A 20,262-nucleotide genomic window follows, 5' to 3' on the forward strand; every position below is an offset into this window, starting at 1 on the left:
TCCACAGTTTGGGTACGTACAGGCTGTTGTGAACAACACCCTGTCCCTGTGTGGACTGGCTGCGCTTGCACTGCCCGCAGGTAACTACGTGCCCAAGTCCAGAGAAATTTAGGAAGCGATCGTTAGGTATCCCACAGCAAAACATCAGGAACGAGGGGATCGAGCCCCTCTGAGAGAGCCGTTTTCTCAAACCAGCTGATGAGCAAGCATAAACATGTTGTGCTTTGCTCTGGCGTAATTAGCACAGCAAAGAAATTAGCTGTCTTCTGATTGAGTAAAGGTGCGTACTGCACGTAAGTACCCCAGCAGACAAAATGCTTCTGAAATCATCTGAACCAGGATGTCACTGTAAAAGGAAATTGTGCGTTATATTCTAACAGAAATTCAGGAGATGGCAGCTGAGTGTTGGCAATTACCTCTGGATCCATAACAAACTAATTCTCATTCGTGTCTTGGCTACCGGAGCGGAGCAGCCTGCGTCTGTCCGTGGGAGCCGCAGGTCTTGCGCTAGGGAACATTTGGTCTCTGAGCTGTGAGTTCCCAGTAGCGGCGTCGGGCAGGTACAGCCTGGAATAGGAGGCAAAGCGGATGGTACAACTCGTTCTGTCCTTCCCTCTGCCCGTGAGTACCTTGTGCTCTCCAGCAGCTGGAGGAACGTATTGACCACTTCCCCAGCGCTGCTACAGAGCTGGGTAATTACAGTGATTACAATGATTAGATTACAACGCAGTTTTTCCTACTCTGCTTGTGAAATGCTGCAGCTCATCCCACCTTTTATTCATGGCAGATTTCCCAACTGTATGAATGGGTGCTGCAGGAGTAATCCCCTTCCCCCTCCCCCCCGCCCCCAGCTAGTATATATTCTTCACCTTGCGTGAAGTATCAGGGCAGTAAAATAGACAGCGCGTCTGCTTTCTGTGAGTCAAACCTGACATTTAATTTACCCTCTCATTTTCAATAACTCCCGCCGATAACTGAGTTGACAGAAAACAACAACCAGCGACAAGCAAACGGCATCAGTGACCTCAGCATTTTTGTTTCTTGGGTAAACGGATATCCTTGATTTGTAGAAGGATCTTCAGTATTAAGAAAGAAATAGAAGGAAGCAAGCATGTGGTTTGAACGTTTGTACTAAACAAGCTCTAAGGAAGGCATTGGGATTAAAAAGCTTAGATTAGGTTTTGTTTGTCGGGGTTTTTTTCAAATATATATTTTTAAGTAGAAAATGTCTTAAAAGATTAGTTTAGTTGTAACACTAAGGCGTTGTACCCATGAGACCTGTGCTAAAGCCTGCTTTTAGTGGCTCAGAACAAGACTGCTGAAATGCTGGCTGCTCCAAATGCCGAGACTTACGGAGGTTTAGCTTTTAAAAATATCTGCAAGCATCAAAAACCAGTTTTCATTTGGAAAATGTGCTTCAAACAATGCAAATTCTCAAAGAACTCCAGAAGGCTTGTTTGTGGAAGGGAGAAATGAAAGGTCACTCTTCTCTCCTGTGACGTTTGTCGTCTTTTGCTCTAATAAAGTCCAGCTTGGTTGAACCTGGTGAACTTTTTGACAAAAGTATTTGGCTTATTTGCTCTTATGCAAAAATCTCTCCTCTAGCAACAGCAACAACAGTTCTCAACAAGTGCAACTCAGTCAGAGTAGTTGATCCAACTCTGGCTGCCGGGTAGGCCCAGCAGCTGAGAGGGAGCCCTTGTTGATCATCTCCGTTTCAGCAAAGTCAGTTGTTGAAACCTTGTGTCTGGTGTAGGATGGAGGGGCCAGAGGCACCCGCCCAAGGTCTGAAGCTCAGGTAACTCCTGTTGACCAAGTATGTGAACAAGCTCATAAATGAAAAGCACTTTTCACCTGGAGTGAAGAGGTGAAAATGGGAAGAAAAAAAAAAAGATAAAATGGGAATGCCTTTGCAATATTAGTGTGTAAGGTAACTAATTTTTCCTTTACGGTGTGAGTGGTGTTTGACTAAGATTATCATGATAACAGATCTCTTGTTTAGTGGATCACTTGCAGATTATGGTCAAGAACTCTCTTTGCTTCACAGATCGGTATTTCTACAAATGTGTATATAACCAAAGTGCACTGGTTGGTTGTGGATTGGAATAAAAACTTGACTGTGCTTACGAAGCGTATGCGCTCAGAACAAAAACTTAAGGAACACAATGGGCAGCATGCGTACAAGTCAGCCTGTGTCTGTATGTGAGATGTCTCTCGGGAACTGGAGGAAATTCTGAAATCAGTGGGTCAAATGTTCAGTTGGTGTAGCTGCCCTATTCTGTTGGAAAGAACTTTTCTCATGTAAAACGAATGAAAAATTTGGCATGAAGTGGTTCCTCTGCTAACATAGAGCAAGCTCGTTCATGTGGTTATTCCTTAGGGGACCAAAACATTCTTGGCTACTGCTGAAATGAAAGATGAAATTGTTTAGTACCTTGGAGGACTGGGCCACCAGTAATCAAGGCTGATTGTATGTTCTTGGGACCTCAGGCAATGCAGTAATGCCATCTACTCAGTGACCTGCTATACTTTATAAATGTAGACATCTCACCGGAAAGTCATTGCATATGTTTAACCAGAAAATAATCAGAATATTTTATTGTATTAGTAAATTGAAGTTATTAATTCATTGCACTTTCAAAATTGAGAGTACGTTTCTTCTCAGTACACAAGGTTTTCCCTTGTTCGGTACATTTCTGTTTCTTCAGCGAGTGTAATTTGGAAGAGGAAGAGAAATATATGACTGATGCATTAAAATCAATCATGATAGCGAATTTAATATACAAAAAGTTCTTCTGATATTCTGGAAAAATATCTAAGTGATGAAAAGAAGTAGTGTGATGGGTTAGTGCTCATTTGCTGTGTTAAAGTCAGAAATGCACTGCAGGTTAATTTTCCTCATGATTATAAATGGCTCTTTGCTGGCAAGTCCAAACTATACCGCAGCTTGTGAGATAACCAGGTTATCTTGCACATGCAGCTTAAAACGCACGTGGCAGAAGGGTATATAACACGCATAAGTCACTGTCCAGAGCCCAGTGCAGTGCACAAATACCGTTCGCATGCCGTAGAACGTATTTATAATTTTATGCTAATGTATGACAAGGGAATTTTTTCTAAAAAGTCTACCAGGAATGTTTGAAATCTTCTTATCGTAAGTCACAGGATTAATTTATTAAGCATGGGCTCCAAATCCCTGTTCCAAGGTGAGGCCCTTCAAGGCTAGGCACGCAGGGATGCCTGGTGCCCGGCAATCTCCTGATCACAAAGGACACACCGCAGAGCTGGAAACCTCCTTTTTGTGGAAGGCTGTGGTGGTAAGAAGAATGAAAATCTTTGGGACTTGTATCCATAATGTATCCATTAATGATGTTTGAGCTGAGGAATGGGGATGCTGAGGGCCAGTTTGCCTAGAGTCAGCTTGAACTGGAGGGGGGGAGCTACAGTGGAGCAGTCTGGTCCCTCAGACAGCATAGGTCCCATGGGCTACCCCTGCACTGCTAAACGAAGCAGGACCAGACAGGCTCCTCAGCACTTTGCCGTGAGGCACAGGCTGCCCACGTCTGCCCTACTCTTGGCTCTGCATCTCTTGATACGCCCCATGGTGTCCCCATGACCCCAGCACAGAGCTGTTTTGCATTTGTCAGGTGGATATAATACCATTGCAGTTGTGAAGCTGGAGGTATACCTTGGGTTCCCCAGGCCATGGTGTGGGGCAGGCAGGGACAACCCGGGGGTGTGGAGTCTCCTGAGATGGCAGTGTAGGGTGGAGGCAGGGCTAGGGGACACTGGAAAAATGTGGATGATCTCCAGCCCAGTACCTTGGCCCTCTTATTTACCAGGTGAGAGACTCTAAGCCAAAGTGACTTCCTCAGGTAGAGGTTTAGCCTGACCTTTTTTTCAGCTGTTGCCCTGTGTTCATAGAAAACCTGCTGCTAAAGAGGACTGCTTTGTAAAATTGCATCAAAGAGGGATTTTTTCTGTTTGTCACTGGATTGTGTTTTGGTGCTAAATCACATCAACTTCAGAAGGATGTCAGGGAAAAAATGGAAGACACGTCGCTGCTGTCATCCTGAGTTTTGTTTACATTTCTTTACATTAAAGCTCTGATTTTCATAGGAGTTTTGAGGTTGATCTTGTCTTTTCTAGGTTTCAAGAATATAGTCAGGCACTGAATCAGGTCTCAGTGTTTCTTGTCTACATATTGCAAAACAGTGCTCCTAAGAAATCATATCAACACTTAGAGCAGTAAGTTTATAATTTTCAGTTTAGCCATCTTGCATTGTGTTATTATTTGCATGTGTTAACATTATGCAGTGTAAAAATAATATGTTAAAAGGACACAAAGCTTTGAAAGTCAAGCAGTAAAACATAATTCTGTTGTGTTTGGGGTTTTTCCTGGCTTTAATCTGTGCAATTTTAACTAGCTTCCTTTGAGTTTGTGCACTGTGATCAGCCTTTAATTAAGGGAGCACGTACTATTTTTTTTCTGTCCTTGCTGATGGACCTTTTCTGCTGAAACTCTTCAAAGTCAGACACCTGGTTTGGATACATGCTTCGCAGAGATGACCTGTTAATGAAGTCAGTATTAGATTTTATCCTGGTGTTCGCTGAACATCCGATGCCTTATTCGTTTCACATTGTGCAAACCTGCTGTAATGCAGAATTATTTGTTTTCTTACGACTGTTCCTTTCATGTTCATCATTAGTGTACCCAGCTGTTTCGCAAGCGGTAATGAACTTATTGCCATATTCCTCTGCTGCAATGAGGAGCATTATTAGTCCCATTTTTCAGATCATAAGCTGAAGCAGAAGAATAAAATAATAACTTTAACTACAAATTTTGGATATCGAGTAAGAAAACAGTAGACAACTATTCCTCAGATTCTCTTTGCTCACAGTACAGCCCTCCCTGATGTCAGATGTGGGCGCGAGAGCCCCGCGCTTCTGCAGGACAAATTCAGCCTCCTGCTCGAGGTGGGCACAGACCTGTGGCTTTGGGGGAATGGTTTGGGGAGGACTGGCTAGGGCTTGAAAGGAGAACGATGCCTTTCCCTTTCTGACCACAGGGAGTGGTCTGATCTGCAGGACCACGCTGTGTAACCTCCACCTTGGTTTTGTGTCCAGCTCCTGCATCAGTGCACGTGGGAAGACCAATTGCAGGGAAAGTCTTGTCTTAGCCTCCCTTATCCTGGGGTCAGAAGGAAAATAGGCTCAGCACCGAGAGAATCCCTGGAAATGCTATTTATCCACTGCTACTAAGTATATGCAATCAGATATTTTCTCAATTATTTATAACTTGGCTACATCTGAGCATTATACCCCTCCACACATGTAGATGCACAACAAAAGGCTTATCCATCACACAAAGACTGTTCAATGCCAAATTTCACTTCCTTGCCTCAAGTCATCAGGCTGCCAGAAATTATTGACAAAACTGTTGTAGTAATCACTGGTAAATAGTATGATTGGCAAATAATATATTTTCTGCTGACTTTATTATTGGAAACAACTGGACAATTTATGCTGATGCTCTTGGAAAACAGACATGGAAAATTTCAGCCCCAACAGTTAAATTCTGGAAGAGTTTTGAACAACTGAAATGAAGGGTTTCTAATGGGAAGAGTTTGGCAGCATTAACTACAAAGAGCCTTAGCCATTCAGTCTGCAATTGCTTTTCTCAAATCATGAGTTGCACTCACTCACACTCTACCCCTAATTCTCCCCAGAGTCACCATTTCTGGTAAGGCACCCAGGAAGTATTATGTTTTTAATATAGGACATGGCAGTACAGTGGTTGAGTAGTCTGTTATTTGCATAGCTGATAACTTCCAGTCGTGGAATCAATCTAAGGTATTTACAGTAGCAGTTTTGGTTTGGGTTTAGCTACGTGAATTTGCTGTGAGAAAGACACAGGCTGTAATGTCATATTAACATGCGTCATGCCCACAAATGGAAAAAAAAACAAATCAGTGTGCACTTGTCAGGGCAAATAAGTCATAAAGAGAGTTCAGGAGTAGTGGTGGTTGTGATACAAATGCTGTTTCTTTGAGTTTGCTCAAAGAATCCCAAGTATAATAATGCCATAACTTATTTTATAAGAGTGTAATTCTGGTATCATGAACTTGGAAAAAAGCCAAAAGGCCTCGTCTTTGAAGTGTTTCTTCAGCTTTGAGTAAAGACAGTATTTTGTAGGATCTGTGCAGGAACTCCTTTAAAAACACGGGGCTAAAATGTGCTTATTTTTACATCTTTGGGAATTGTCAGTCATTTTGTACCTGTTTATTTCACAGTCAGATTCCAATTACAACCTGCTGCTAGGAAACCTGGCCATAAAAGTTAGAAAATATATTGTGGAAGACATTATTATATACCAAGGTATCCTCAGAATAGTTGGTGTGTGTATTTGGGCGGGGGTGAGGGAGAGCATCAGCAAAGAGGTATTTCTCATTGCACTTGCTAGGCATGACCTAGTGAGCTTCTTGTGACTGGGAAGATCATTCCAGCATGTTGCAGAAATCCAGTTTTCACTATGAGCGTATTTGTTCCCTGACTACACGTGTCAGAGGAAAATAAGAAAGCCAAATTATTATGGTTGGTAATACAGAATTGATTGGACATTAAAACTGTAAGAGCCAACACCCCAAGGCATATTTCACCAATCTGGTGGTAAAATTATTAATATTTAAGAATCGAGAGGTCTGGTTGAGAAGTTTATCCTAACTAAAAGAACAGTCCTTTCAACTAGGAGCTAGCAGTCTATGAGTGTTTCCCCCTCCCCACCACTGATCAAAGGTGATGTGAGGTGTGCCTCATACTATGGGATCCACCAAGAGCCAGCCCTCCACATCCTCACCTTATTTACTGTGTGAGTCCTTCTTAGAGCTGTGGCAGCCAGCAGACTACTGAAGGGGTCCATCCTTGTCAGAGATGGATACCTGGCTTTGCTACCATCAAAATCATTGATTTTCCTCCTGAATTTAATTTTTAAAATTTATTATATTTCTTTTTTCTGTCACAGTCTATTGGCTGGGTCACTTGGCAGAGCATGGGGAAGCAGAGGGAGTGATACCATCCAAATGTTCTCACTGAGGTCATGGCTAATAAACTCCTGTCTGACCTGTCCTAAATTGTACCTGTGTTATTACACACTTGGATTCCTCAGATCTCCAACACAAATCTGCAACCTCAAAATAGATGGCAACAAGTTTCTTATGAGAACATAACAAGAAAGTTACTTGCATAGTAAAATAGATAGCTCCTTTCTCAACCCTCCCACCCCTACCCCCTGCTTTTCCTCTCAAGTATTAAGCCTTTTGGGGGCTCTTTGCACTGTATTTCAGTAGTCTTTATCTTCAAGAATTCAAACAGGGGTTTTTTAGCCCAAAGGAAAAACTTTTTAAGATCCCTAATTTTCTTAGCAAGACAGCATCCACTCAGAACAGAAACATATTACCTGGAATTTATAATGTAATATTGTTTCTCTGAGTCATCATAATGAATTCACATTAGTTTATTATCACTTACATTCAGCCCCGACACATTATCTAAATGATGTTAGGTAGCTTGCATATCTGAACATTGAAGTCTTATAAATGGTAGCTGCTACTCTGATTTAGAACTTGGATGGGCAGAATGGTCTTTGTAATGAGTATTTGTTTATTAAAAGTGATAAAATCTTAGACATGGCATTAGAGCAAAATTGGGACAATAGAAACACACACTGAAAGACTGTGAGAAACTAATGTAATTTCACAAAGGGGGTGAAGATCTGCCCCAGCTTTTGGAAGGCCATGGAGTGCATACTCGTTCTGCTCATCCTGCTGCCTTCCCAAGATCTGATGGCCTGGAGGACACCCAGCTCTACCACCCGCTGTTTCTACCTGAGGTGCCAGCAAGTCGCTGGCTGGTTGTGGCTTTCATTGCCTGAGCTCAACAGGGAATATGTAGCCACTGAGTGGTTGTCTTCTTTTTATAGTTGTCCACCCCACTGCTTCTGTTGTCATGTCCTGTGTTGCTTAAGGTAATAATTGCTGGACGAGTGCTGTTGTCACCACACATGCACCTGTAACTCCATGACATCGTCTACACAGACAATGTGTAATCGGGCATATTTCAGATTCATAGATAATACTGCAGATGATTAAAAGATTTTTAATCTCAAGGTACAACCCATAAACAACACAGTTTATGTTCATGCTTACTGACATAAAAACCCATCACCTTTTCTCTAAATTGGGAGTCTCATTTTAAATTAAGGCACTTGTACTGTGGCTCAGCCCTGGTCAGGAGCTGAGCACCACCTGGCCGCTCACTCGTTCCCCTCCTCTACTCCCTCACCGGTGGGATGGGGAGGAGAATCAAAATAAAAAGGCAAAACTTACGGGCTGGGATAAGGACAGTTTACTGGGACAGCAAATAAAGAGGAAAATAATGACAAATTCAATAAAAGGATATACAAGACAGAGGATGCACAATGCAATTTGCTCACTAACCTGCGACCCGATGCCCAACCTGTCCCCAGCAGCGACTCCTCCTTCCCAGCCAGCTCATAATCTGAGCGTGATGCCATGGTGTGGAATATCCCTTGGGCTAGTTTTTGTCACCTATCCTGGGTGTGTGAAAATTAACTCTGTCCCAGCCGAAAACGAGGACAACTGGTCTTTAAAAATACTATTTACATTCATGGAAATGACAGCCTGTTCTAAGGCCTGAATTTACCCTGATTACTCTCAGATGTTAATGAGTTCAAAAATGCTTTTTTCCAATGGGAAAAATGTGTTCTGAATCACTGCAGGCAACCTGAGGTTAATCATTTGGTCCAGTATTATGTATCACATTGTATAATCCTCCACAATGGATCAGGAGGGTTTGTTTGGTAATTCTTTTACTTTGGAGCTTTTTCGATTTCTGCTGTGTGGAAGAAGCTTTTCTGAATGGCTCTGCTCAGAATTAAGTGTAATTTTTAGTTGTGAGATGCAAACATAATATTTTCTTAATTTGCGTTATTTCATCTGAAGCTGAGATGTTATTTCATCTGTTATTTCATCTAAAGCTGAGTTAAAAAGCAGGGGAAAAGTTTCTGTCTTCCAGTTTGCAAACAAAACCCCAAATAGACAAGAAAAACATCATTTGAATCTGAAAATTAAAGAATATCTGGATGTATTTACAAACATATTCCTGCATGTATGGCTGCTTTTCACAAGTGCCTTGGCATCTTACTCTCACTGATTTCAACTGAGATGAAACAGCTGGCTTACTGCAGTATTTCTGAAATCCTAGACGGTAATCAACTGCTTTATTAGGCAGAAAATACCTTTGGAAATCTAGCCCATGATGACCAGGAATTATCTATCAGTTCACTAAATATAATTAATTTTTTTTTGTATCATAGACTGGTTTTAAATACAAAGCACAGTTTAAAAACTTTTTTTCCTCCTGTGTAAATAGCAGATAAAAGGTCATTTATTTAACTGCAGAAACAATTTTAAGAAGCCCTGTGCGTTCTTAACATTTTAGTTCTAACTTTCATCTGAATGTCACTTATAAAAAAACTGGGACAAAGAATTATCACTAGAAAATGTGCCCAGCACTATTATCTGACAAATATATTTGTAGAACCAGTCACCTGAATTAATCTGTATGTGGGACAGATGAAAAAGCATGTATTGTAAAAGTAAAGTACCACATTTAGCATAACGATGGAGAAGTTGCAAATGATCATGCCAGTCAATGAAAATCAAAATCAAAATCCAAAGGGAGGGTTTGAGCCCAGCTCTGCATCCAGTGAGCCCCTGGGCACAGGGAAGGGCACAGGCTACCGTGGGGAAGGGCTGGGGGCTGGTTCTCCGCCTAGCAAGTGGCCATCACCTCTTCTCAACTGACTGGTGAGCGCAAAGGCAACTGAGGAATGTGTCGGGAATGGCTTGATTCAGTGGGATGAAGGCCTGGACACAGCACCTCGGTTCATCTCAGTGAGGTTAAGTAAAGGGTAAAGCAGGGATCTGCTTCTGATGGAAATGCCATTAAAGTCCTGCTGATCATTTGCAGTGATGTTGGGTGTTCATCTGACCTGCAAACAGCATGAAAGATAGTCCTCTCACCTAGACAGGGGTGACAGGTGCCCAAGGAGGCCACTGTATTAAGAACAGTGTAGTGAGTAGGACTAGGGAAGTGGTTGTGCCCCTGTACTCACCGCTGGTGAGTACTGCGTTCAGTTTTGGGCCCCTCACTACAGAAAAGACATTGAGGTGCTGGAGCGTGTCCAGAGAAGGGTGACGAGGCTGGTTGAGGGGATTGGAGAATAAATGCTATGAGAAGTGGCTGAGGGAACTGGGGTTGAGGAGACCGGAGGAGACTCAGAGAAGACCTAATCACTCTCTACATCTCCCAAAAGGGAGCTGACCTCTTCTCCATAGTGACAAGTGATAGGATGACAGGCAATGGCCTGAAGTAGTCCCAGGGGAATAGCCTGAAGTTGCCCCAGGGGAGGGTTTAGATTAGGAAAAATTTCATCATTGAAAGGGTTATTGGTCACTGGAGCAAGCTGCCCATGGAGGTGGTGGAGTCACTATCCCTAGAGCTATTTAAAGACAGATAGATGCATTAGGGACATGGTTTAGTGGTGGTTTTGTCATGTTAGGTTGATGGTTGGACTTGATGATCTGTAAGGTCCCTTCCAACTGAGACAACTCTATGATTCTATGAGAGCTCCTTAGGGACAGCACAGTGTGCAGCACATGAGCAGTTCAGGGTGTGAACTTTGGGGACAGAGCAATGCCAACAGCAGCAGCTTTGGAAAGCCCCATCAGGATGAAGATGGGACCTGCGAGAGTTAATATCACCGCACGGGTTGATGTGGCAGGGCAGTTACTGCAGCTGGACTGACCATACTAGCTGTAAAGTGCCCAGTCTGCAGTTGTGCTTTTTGTTGCCAATCCCCCGTTTCAGCCCCTTGTGAACGTTGCGTGTCATTGTTGCAGGGAAAATTTCCTCAAAGGGAAGAAGAGGAGATGCAGGAACACAGACAGGGACGGAAAACAGCACCGACCTGATGGTGGTTAATGCAGGAAGGTCTCCCACCAAATTCCCATCTCTTGCCACCTCCTCTTTGCTGCCAGCATCCTGCTGCTGCTCCCAGTGTGTTGCCAGTGCCGCCTCCAAGTCCTCACCTGATGCTTGCTGAAACCACTGGAAGTATTTCCATCAACTTCAAGAGTCTTTTCCTTCCCCAAGTATATATCCAAGGGCTGCAGCCTCTGAATCTCTGATTTCATCCATTATCCTGCATCTTTTTTCTAAAGGGATGGGGTAGATGAGGTTTCGTCTCCTGCATGAAAACCCAAGTGGCTGTAAAGAACTATTCGCTTCACCTGGCCAGGCCCTGATTTCACTGTCATAAAATCAGCCTCTCTCACACTTTTCTGCTGTCAGCTCCGCTACATTTTGGAAAAAAGATGACTTGCTTCCCTGACATAGCAGAGGCTGTTTATCCCAAAGTTACTTAACACAAAACTGTTTCTATTCATGTAACGCGATTTGCACACACACAAGCTGTAGTACACACAAGCTGTAGTACACACAAGCTGTAGTACATACAAGCATGTGGCATATCAGGCCAACTTTCACTTTTTAGTCTTGTCAGTAAATCACATAGGAATTTTTTTTTTTTCCAGTGCTTTATTCTTAGTGGCATCTTTTGATGGGTGCACAGAAAGTCTGGAGAAGAGGAGGCTGAGGGGAGACCTTAACACCACCTACAAGTACCTGAAAGGAGGTTGTAGAGGGGTGGGTGATGGTCTCTTCAGCCAAGTGACAGGTGATAGGACAAGTCTGCCAGGGCAGGCTCAGATTGGATGTTAGGAAAAAATTCTTCACTGAAAGAGTTGTCAGGATATGGAACAGGCTGCCCAGGGAGGTGGTTGAGTCACCATCCCTGGATGTGTTTAAAAAAGGGGTAGATGAGGTACTTAGAGATATGGTTTAGCATAGGATGGGAATGTTTAGACTTGATGATCTTAAAGGTCTTTTCCAACCTTGTGATTCTGTGACTCGATGATTTTAAAGGTCTTTTCTGACCTAGTCATTCTGTGAAAGGTAAAAATTAAGAGACATGTACTATTTATACAAATACTCCATGCTTATTGCTCATAAGAAGCAATTTAGAATGACAAATCACTATTCTATAAATCAGATATAGACAGACAACTTACTGGACTCCTTCCAAGATACACTGAGACATGTACCAAAATAACAGGGTATAATTACTTTCATTATGTATTCCAATTAATCTGAAAACAACTGAGACTGTAAAGATTGCATTCTGCTAATTTTTACTGACATAAACCCCAATATTATTTATAGAATTGGTTGTCCTCTGTTTACTTGATTAAAATATGGACTAATCAGGCACTCCTTTCTAGAAATAGTTCTCGAGTATGGTAATTTGCCATCTTCTGAAATTGTCTTTATTTAGCCAAAACACAAGTGCATATTTTAATTCTTGGCAATATGTTATACTTATGTCTGTTTTAGAACCAGTGACTGAACTAAAAAAACTCCCAAACTAAAAGGCTGGGTTTTAACATGTATGAGGAAGGCACAGTCTCCTGGGGGAACCTGTGTTCTACTCCTGCTATTGACAAGGCATTTTGTTGGTTGACCATAGCTCTGTTCCAATGAGAACAAGCAATTATTTTAAGTTGAAAATTCTGTGGATAATGCACTCATCTTCACCTCTGACATTGCTTCACCGGGGGAAAGGATGTATGGCAGTCGTGGGCACATAACCATTTCTGACTCTGTATTGTCAACTAATTTAAACATCCTTTTTAGTCTGCAAATGCAGTGGTCTGTCCATCTTTATTACTTGTTTCAAAATGTGCTTCCTTCTTCCTTTTAAATGGAACTTTATTTTTGCATATCTGGAGTTCTCCGCAGAAGGAAAAGAGACTGAATCTTATCATGTTGTAAGATATTACAAACATTAACTAATTAAATACTATTATACAGCACATTTTAACTTAAAAACCCCCAAACAAACCAAAGCAAAACACTTTAGCTCTCATGAAGAATTGGGAAGTAAAGGCAAGAGCTTGATCACAGCTTCCTATAAGGTCAGCCCATGTTGTGAGTAGATTGAGGAGAAATCTGTTGCAAAACCTGAGATTTTAAGAACCCTGAGTGTCTTGGTGGCTGTCAGTGTCACCTGCCTGGCCTTTCATTACTTCCCTTTTTTCTGACCTTGTGGCAACAAGACAGGTATATTTTAGATTAATAAGAAGGAAAGCACGTTGTCCATGCAGCAGATGAGTACACCATGAGTCAAGAGGCCAGGGTGGGCTTCCTCCCAACTCCTGCTGCTTTACTGGTCTGTAGATTCCCCATCCCTTATTTGCTTCACCCTCAGGTTTCTGTTTCTGGGTCAGGTCACCCCTTCCTTTTCTTGAGTAGCTTTTCTGTCAGGCCAGCATCCCGGCCCTCTCCCACTATTTTTCTAGGCACACTGCTCTGAGCACCAGCCAGAGTTTCAAAGCAGTTCCAGTCTTGGTTTCCTGTACATCTTGGCTTTTACAGATCAGTGAACTTGAATTACATTTTCTATATAGTGATGTTACAGATGAGTCTCTGGTTTGTTGTTTGGGTTTTTTTTGTTTGGTTTGTTGGGTGGTTGTTTTTGGTTTTTTTGGGGTTTTTTTTTGCTAATAACCACAGCAGAGGAAGCAAGTTAAAGAATAAAGGGTTCCTGCCTGCCTGGGGTGAACATGATGCTCTATCAGACCAAGAAATCTTCTCCACCTTTGGGGCAGCTCAGTGGGTCCAGACTCTCATGGTAGTTGAACACAGTGTGAGGGTTTGTGACAGCCAGGCTTTGGTAGGTTGGTTCTTCCTGGACAAGCACTATCTGCTGAGAGAAGAGCACTGAAGACAAGGACATCTTGCCTTGGTGGGCAGTGTGCAGCAAGCTCCAGAGCTCTTCTACAGACAGAGGAAGCGTATTGCTTTTGCCTACTCCCAATCCCACAGTTTCCCAGACACTGAATTAATTATGTTTGTAATCCTCTCTTCCTCTATCAGTTTAAGTCTTCTCTTCTGACCTTGTTCCTCCCTCTTGGCCCCTTCTTCTTTGGCAACATGCTCCATTCAGGGCTTAATTACTCCACCGTACTTTGTGTTCCCTAGTTTGAAGCCACTATTTTTTGTTTTGTCATATTCTGATAATGTGAATAATCCTCTTCCTTTGACGGTATTTATATTCTGTGATCCTGTCTCCCCTGAGCCTTCTCTTTGGCAGACTACAGAAACAGAGTTTCTTCTGTCTAACCTAACTCACTAGATATCTTTTAATGTTGCTTTCATTGTCTGTTTTCTGTAGTTTCACGGCACTTCTAAGCTGTGGGGAGCAGAGTAGACCCAAACTGAAGTCCCTGTGCTCTCACCCACATAAAGCACTCTAATAGATCATATTACCTTTACCAAATAGCAGTATACAATCAGCCATCCCTCCTAAACTTTTTACTCCAACTCTTAAAACGAGGGAAAATATTAAGTAAAAGGGACATCCATTAACCCATCATCAATTTGTGCATTTAAAAACCTAAACTGTGCCCAGTCTAAACCAAATAAAGCTATGATTCACTACGTAAGGCTGTCTTACAGTTAAAAGTCATTTTGGCTGAGCCTTATCTAAACTGCACTGGCTGAATACATTGATTCTAATGAAGATATTCATGGCTTACATTGCCTGATTTAAAGCCTTTGTCTTTCAAACGTAAACCTATTCTTCCAGATGCAAGGTAGATGGAAAGTCTTAGGATTAGCTGCAGTGAGGATACATTGGAGAAGAGAACAACCAGAAGTGCGTGGGCTCCCTCATGTCCTGGATCCTTCTCAGCCAGGGACTGTGTAATAATTTACAGAATGACTTAATTGAAGAAGCTATGGATGTACTGTGATCAGAAAATTTACAGTGGTTTCAGATATACAAAAGAACTGCCAGCAAGCACTAATGCCTCAGCTGGTTTTCCTCCATCATCTTGTCTGTGTTATTTATTTTTAGACCCTGATGGTTTAATCAGTGCCACACAGGCTGAAGAATCCACGTACCTGGAGCTTACAGAGGGCTACAGCTGCAAGTTGCAGGAGCATCATGGCAGTGACTGCCATCCAACCCTTGTGCATTCCGGTTTTATTGGAAGTTGTTAAAGGCAGATACCTTGAATCACCCAACATTTTAAATCCCTCTTGGTCTGAGGCAGCTCATGTTCACTAGTCATGCCTCCAAAAATATAAAGAATAAACCTGTGTGCAAAAATACTTCACATTGTTTAGTGAGCATCTCTGGAAAAATAAAAGTAAACTTAAAGCAACACTTTCTCTAGAATCCTTGTTTATCTTTGGATATTTTCAGTACAACGCCACCTCTTTTTGCTTTAATATAGTAAGTTATAATTGCACCCCTTGGGTACATCTTGGCTGATGCCTAAAACATCTAGAGCTGTTTGCATATTACTGTGAAAAACTCTTTGAAATGAGAGGCTACAAGGACTTTAATACCAGGAGCACAAAATGAGCCATCAACCCCCCTCCTCTATCATTTAAAAAAGCTAAAGAAGTGCTGAGATTTATTAAATATCAAATGTGATTATATTGGCCTACAAAATACCATAGTCCCATTCTGTTGCATTAAAAACAATGTAGAAAATACAAAATTAATGAGTTTTATACATTCAGAAATTCATATAGATCATAACCCTGGTCTTGACTTGGCAGTACACAAAAGATCTACCCCATGACACAGAATTTCCAAAAAGCTCGCTGGTAGTAATGGTGCTTAATGGCTTCAGTGAAACTAGAATTTCTCCCTGAGAAAGTTACTCTCTCCTGCTGTTACTGCAAAGGAAGTCAAACCAAATAATATCTTTACAATTATGTTGTCCTTTCTAGCACAAATGATGCTATATTTTGCAGGCTTCTTCATAACGGATAAGCAGCATAGATCTCGCCTTGTGCTTGTGGGAGACACCACCTGGGAATCCCACAAGGTGCAGCAGGCGTAGAATGAGAAGTCACAGCTAACCATCTGACAAACAGAAAGCCACAGCAGACGAATAAACTGGGAAATACCATTTGGCTGTAACACGGGACCTCAGGGGACAGGTAGAGAGAAGATGAAGGCAGTGCAGCAGGTAAATTCATGTTTGCAAGATGGTCCTCTTCCAAGCCTGGATCTCAGGTCATAAACCAGTGCAGACTGCCCACAAGTGCCCCACAGGCTTTGTGCAGGCTTCTGCACAGAGGCATGTTTGAGGTGAAGAAGGTACTCTGAAATACAGGCAGCGATAATCATTCTCAATCTCTCTTCTAAAATTAGAGACGTTTCTAACTGAGCAGAGCTGAGATGTTCTTTACGTGCTAGTCTAAATAAAGTCGGATTTACTATGGAAAAATGTACAGTAGCTTTCCCTTATGAGACCCCCATGGTTTCCAAGACAATAGGATCAAATTCCACAGCAGTGATCTTTTAATTTCAAGACGACGTTAGTTTATTAAAACATCTTGCAATAATCTTCCTTCCCATTCTCCTCCTGGCCTAAGAAGGATCTCACGCAACCAGAGTCTGCAGTTAAATGCGTTTGTTGACCTGACATTTGCTAATGATTTTTCCACCCTCCTTCACTTTGAAGATAGTTTTTTTCCTAAGATTTCTGCACTGCCTGGCTTCGATTCCTAATCCTGCACACAAGACCCTCTGCACAGAAGTGGCTGTTTCTGTCAAGCGCTACCTGTCGCTGTGGAGAAGTGCAGAACCGTGGGGTAGTAGGGCTGTGATTGAGGGGAGCACGGGGTCACAGCTCTACAAGGCCACATCTCCAAGCCATCTGGAGTCAAAACACATATTCGTGCTGCACATGAAAGAGTGAGACAGCAATCCTAGAGCTTTCGCCTCGCCGAGACATGAAGTCCATGTGGAAGGTGAATGGGCAGAATTATTGCCTAATATCTGGAAGCTGTAGGTAACATTTCCCTGTAGCACCAAGACTGGGGCTCACAAGCTGCCTGGCACTGCCCCACCATTCCAGCTCAAGGTGCCCACAGGGAGAAAACATCTCAGCTCTCTACAGCTAGTCCGTGCTCCTCAGGTTTTTGCTTTGCTAGGAGGCCCCAAATCACTACATTTAAAATCAAATAAAACAACAACCCAAAATCACAATTAAGATTTGAAAACAATAGGTTTTGGTACACTGAATTGCCAGGAAACTTCTGGATCCCTGCAACTTATTTCTTATGCAAGAAGATGGAAACTTGCATGCATCTGATGTCAGCCTTTAGCAGGTTGCTCGGCGCAACAGGAAAACATCACTGAAAGTGTCCCTAGTCACAAACCTCAAGAATGCAAAGAACAGTGCTAACAACCTGCATCTGTGGAGCAACAGCCCATTATCTGCTTGCTGAATAATTACATGTTTTAGAAACGGATTTCATACAGCGTACAGCTCTACGAGCATGAAAGGAAAGAAACAAAACAGGTACAGTATGAAATGTGTGCTATGCGGCCTTCTGAGACGTGGAGAAAATGTAAAGACAAAGATATTTTCTTTATTCTGTGAATTCCAGTTCTTAAAAGCTATCTGAGCAAAATATCTACTGTTAGGTGCCCTGTAAAGAAGAATGGAAAACAGGCAGCTGAGACATATGAAAGAGACAATAGTCTAAAAGCTAATTGCTCTTATTTCCATATAACTCAAAAATATGAAATTGCCTGAGCAGTATGACAGAAGAAGTAATTTACCTACAGTCTGGGCTTATGTGTTTCCCTGTTTGAGACAAACCTGGGCAGGGAAGCTGGAACAGTAAGCTGGCGTAAGTGTTTCTTTGCAGGGTGACGTTTGCCATGTAAAGATGGCATGGGGCTCTCCAGCCTGAGCAGGGACAGGCCTAATCCAGAGAAGCACCCTTCACCTGCACAGGGCTTGGTTCCCTCAACACAGCTTAAAAATCAGCACGCACTCCCTTCTTGTACTCTCAAGAACTCCTGCTGTCCCCAAAAGCCTCCTGGAGAGGGTCTTTGTGGTTCATAGTGCCTGACTGTATATTGTAACTGTCCCACTCCCCACGAAGGGGGGCACGAGGAAGCTGAGGAGCAGAAGGTTCATAGTGCCAGAGCTGCCTACATGCAGTGGTGGCCCATCAGCCTGAATTGCTGGATCTCTGCTTTGTCTGACAAGAGCACAGGACAGCACGTCCCGCCTTAGCAGTAGACTCCAGTCTCAGAGAACACTGCTGTAACTGGAAGTAGCAATTAAACTCAATACTGGCAGTGCTATGTAACAGGACTTCAAGTTTAATAGCTCAGAAGTTAGGACAGTAAAAGTAATCACCATTCACACAAAAGCGCACATCAAAATGTATTTCTTGGAAAAACTAAAGCAATTATTCTAAAATCACTAGAATAGAATAAAAAAATTACATCTATAGCACTGAGTGAAAGGAAGTATTGTTACTACTATCATAGTGTCACAGGCTCATAGGATAATTCAGGCTGAAAAGGACCTCAGGAGGTCACTAGTCCAACATCCTGCTCAAAGCAGCATCACTTCTGAGCACAGACCTGGTTGCTCAGGGTTTTACCCAGCCAGGTCCTGAAATCCTCCAGGGGTGGAGGCTGCACAGCTTCTCTGGGCAATCTCTTCTACTGCCTGATGGGGGAAAAGTACTTTCTTTCAACCAATCTGAATGTCTCTTATTTCTATTTATGCCCATTTTCTCTTGTTTTCCTGCTGTGCACTACTGTGAAGAGCCCAGCTCCATCTTCTTGCTAACCACCCCATAGGGACTGGGGGGCTGCTGTAGGGTCCTGTCTTCCAGGATGACCAAGTTGGTTCCTTCAGCCTCATTTCACAGGGCAAGTGCTCCAGCCTCTGCTGAACTCGCACCAGTTTGTCCGTGCTCTTGGCTCAGTATCCAGATGTGGTCCAACAAATGAAGGATAATCCCTTCCCTTAACTTACTTGGTAATGAAGCCCAGGAGTGTTTCCAGTCACCTTCTTCTCCTTCACGTGCCCAGAAGCATACTCCAGGACTCCTCACTGAATGATTTTCTGAGGGAACAAAGTCAGGCTGACTAGCCTACAGGTTCCTGGGTTGACCTTTGTGCTTTTCTGAAGGTGGATGAAACATTTGCCTTTCACCAGCTGTTGGGGACCCCACAATGATCTCCATGATCTTCTGAAGATGATAGAGAGTAGCCTTCCACAGGCATCAGGCAGTTCTCCCAGCAACCTTGAATGTAGCCCATCTGGTCCCCAACTAGCTCTTCCTTGTCAGAGAATGTCAGGTGCTGGGGAGAAGTTTGCATATTGGGAAAAATTTCTTCACTGAGAGGGATGTCAACCACTGGAACAAGCTGCCCACGGAAATGTTTGAGTAATCATCCCTGGAGCTATTTAAAAGAAATGTAGATATGGTACTTAGGGACATGGTTTAGTGGTTGGACTTGGTAGTGCTGGGTTAATGGTTGGACTCAATGATCTTAAAGGTCTTTTCCAACAAAAGAGATTGTATGATCCTATGTTTTCTTGGTGAACTTAGCAGTACTCGGTTAACAGTTGGACTTCATGATTTAAAGGTCTTTTCCAACCCAAGCAATTCTATGATCACCTTGTTTGGTCGACCTCTTATCAAGTTCTCCCTTGTTCCAAAGCAAAACATCAAAAATAGGGATTGAAATTACAAAAATATGAGTGAGGTTTACAAGCTGGCATTCAGTAAACCATTCCCTGTACTTCAGGCCATTTTTGATCACAAGCCTTTTTTATGTATTAGGGGGAAAAAGAAAAAATGAACCTCATATTTCATGTCAAAGACACAGAGTATAAGGAACAGAGTAGCAGAATTAACTGTTTTAAACTCTGGTTTACTGCCTGGCATTTTTCAGCTATTGAAAGGCCAGGAAGAGCCCTGAAAGATCCATGGCTTGTCTTCTGGAATGTGAGAGCAACCAATTAGGTGAAATTACATCTCTGTCACATAATGCTGAATCTAATAGGGATCAATATAGGATGCCTAGGGTTTAAGTATTAGAAAGAATTCAAATGAAGGATGCTGTTGTGTGGAACGCCATCTGGTACCCCAGGACACTGTCTCATCTTCAGCAGTCACTGGGTTTGAACTGTCGGGGCTGCAGATTGTACCTAAACCATGCTGCTAAATAGTCCTGGTAATCCCATCCTTTACAAACTCATCTAATTTCCTTTAGAGCTC

At 42.6% G+C, this 20,262-nt stretch overlaps 1 long non-coding RNA gene across 1 annotated transcript in view; it reads left to right on the top strand.

The window, feature by feature from the left end:
- The window catches only part of LOC311195961, a 50,487-nt gene extending 35,312 nt beyond the window's left edge, over nucleotides 1-15,175 (top strand). The window contains exon 3 of the long non-coding RNA XR_014617547.1: nucleotides 15,059-15,175. This is a non-coding gene — a long non-coding RNA (uncharacterized lncRNA). The remainder of the gene's footprint in view (nucleotides 1-15,058) is intronic.
- The last annotated feature ends 5,087 nt before the right edge of the window (nucleotides 15,176-20,262 follow it).

This window comes from Gallinula chloropus (genome assembly GCF_964237585.1).
Source record: "Gallinula chloropus genome assembly, chromosome: 1".
Taxonomy (NCBI): Eukaryota; Metazoa; Chordata; class Aves; order Gruiformes; family Rallidae; genus Gallinula; species Gallinula chloropus.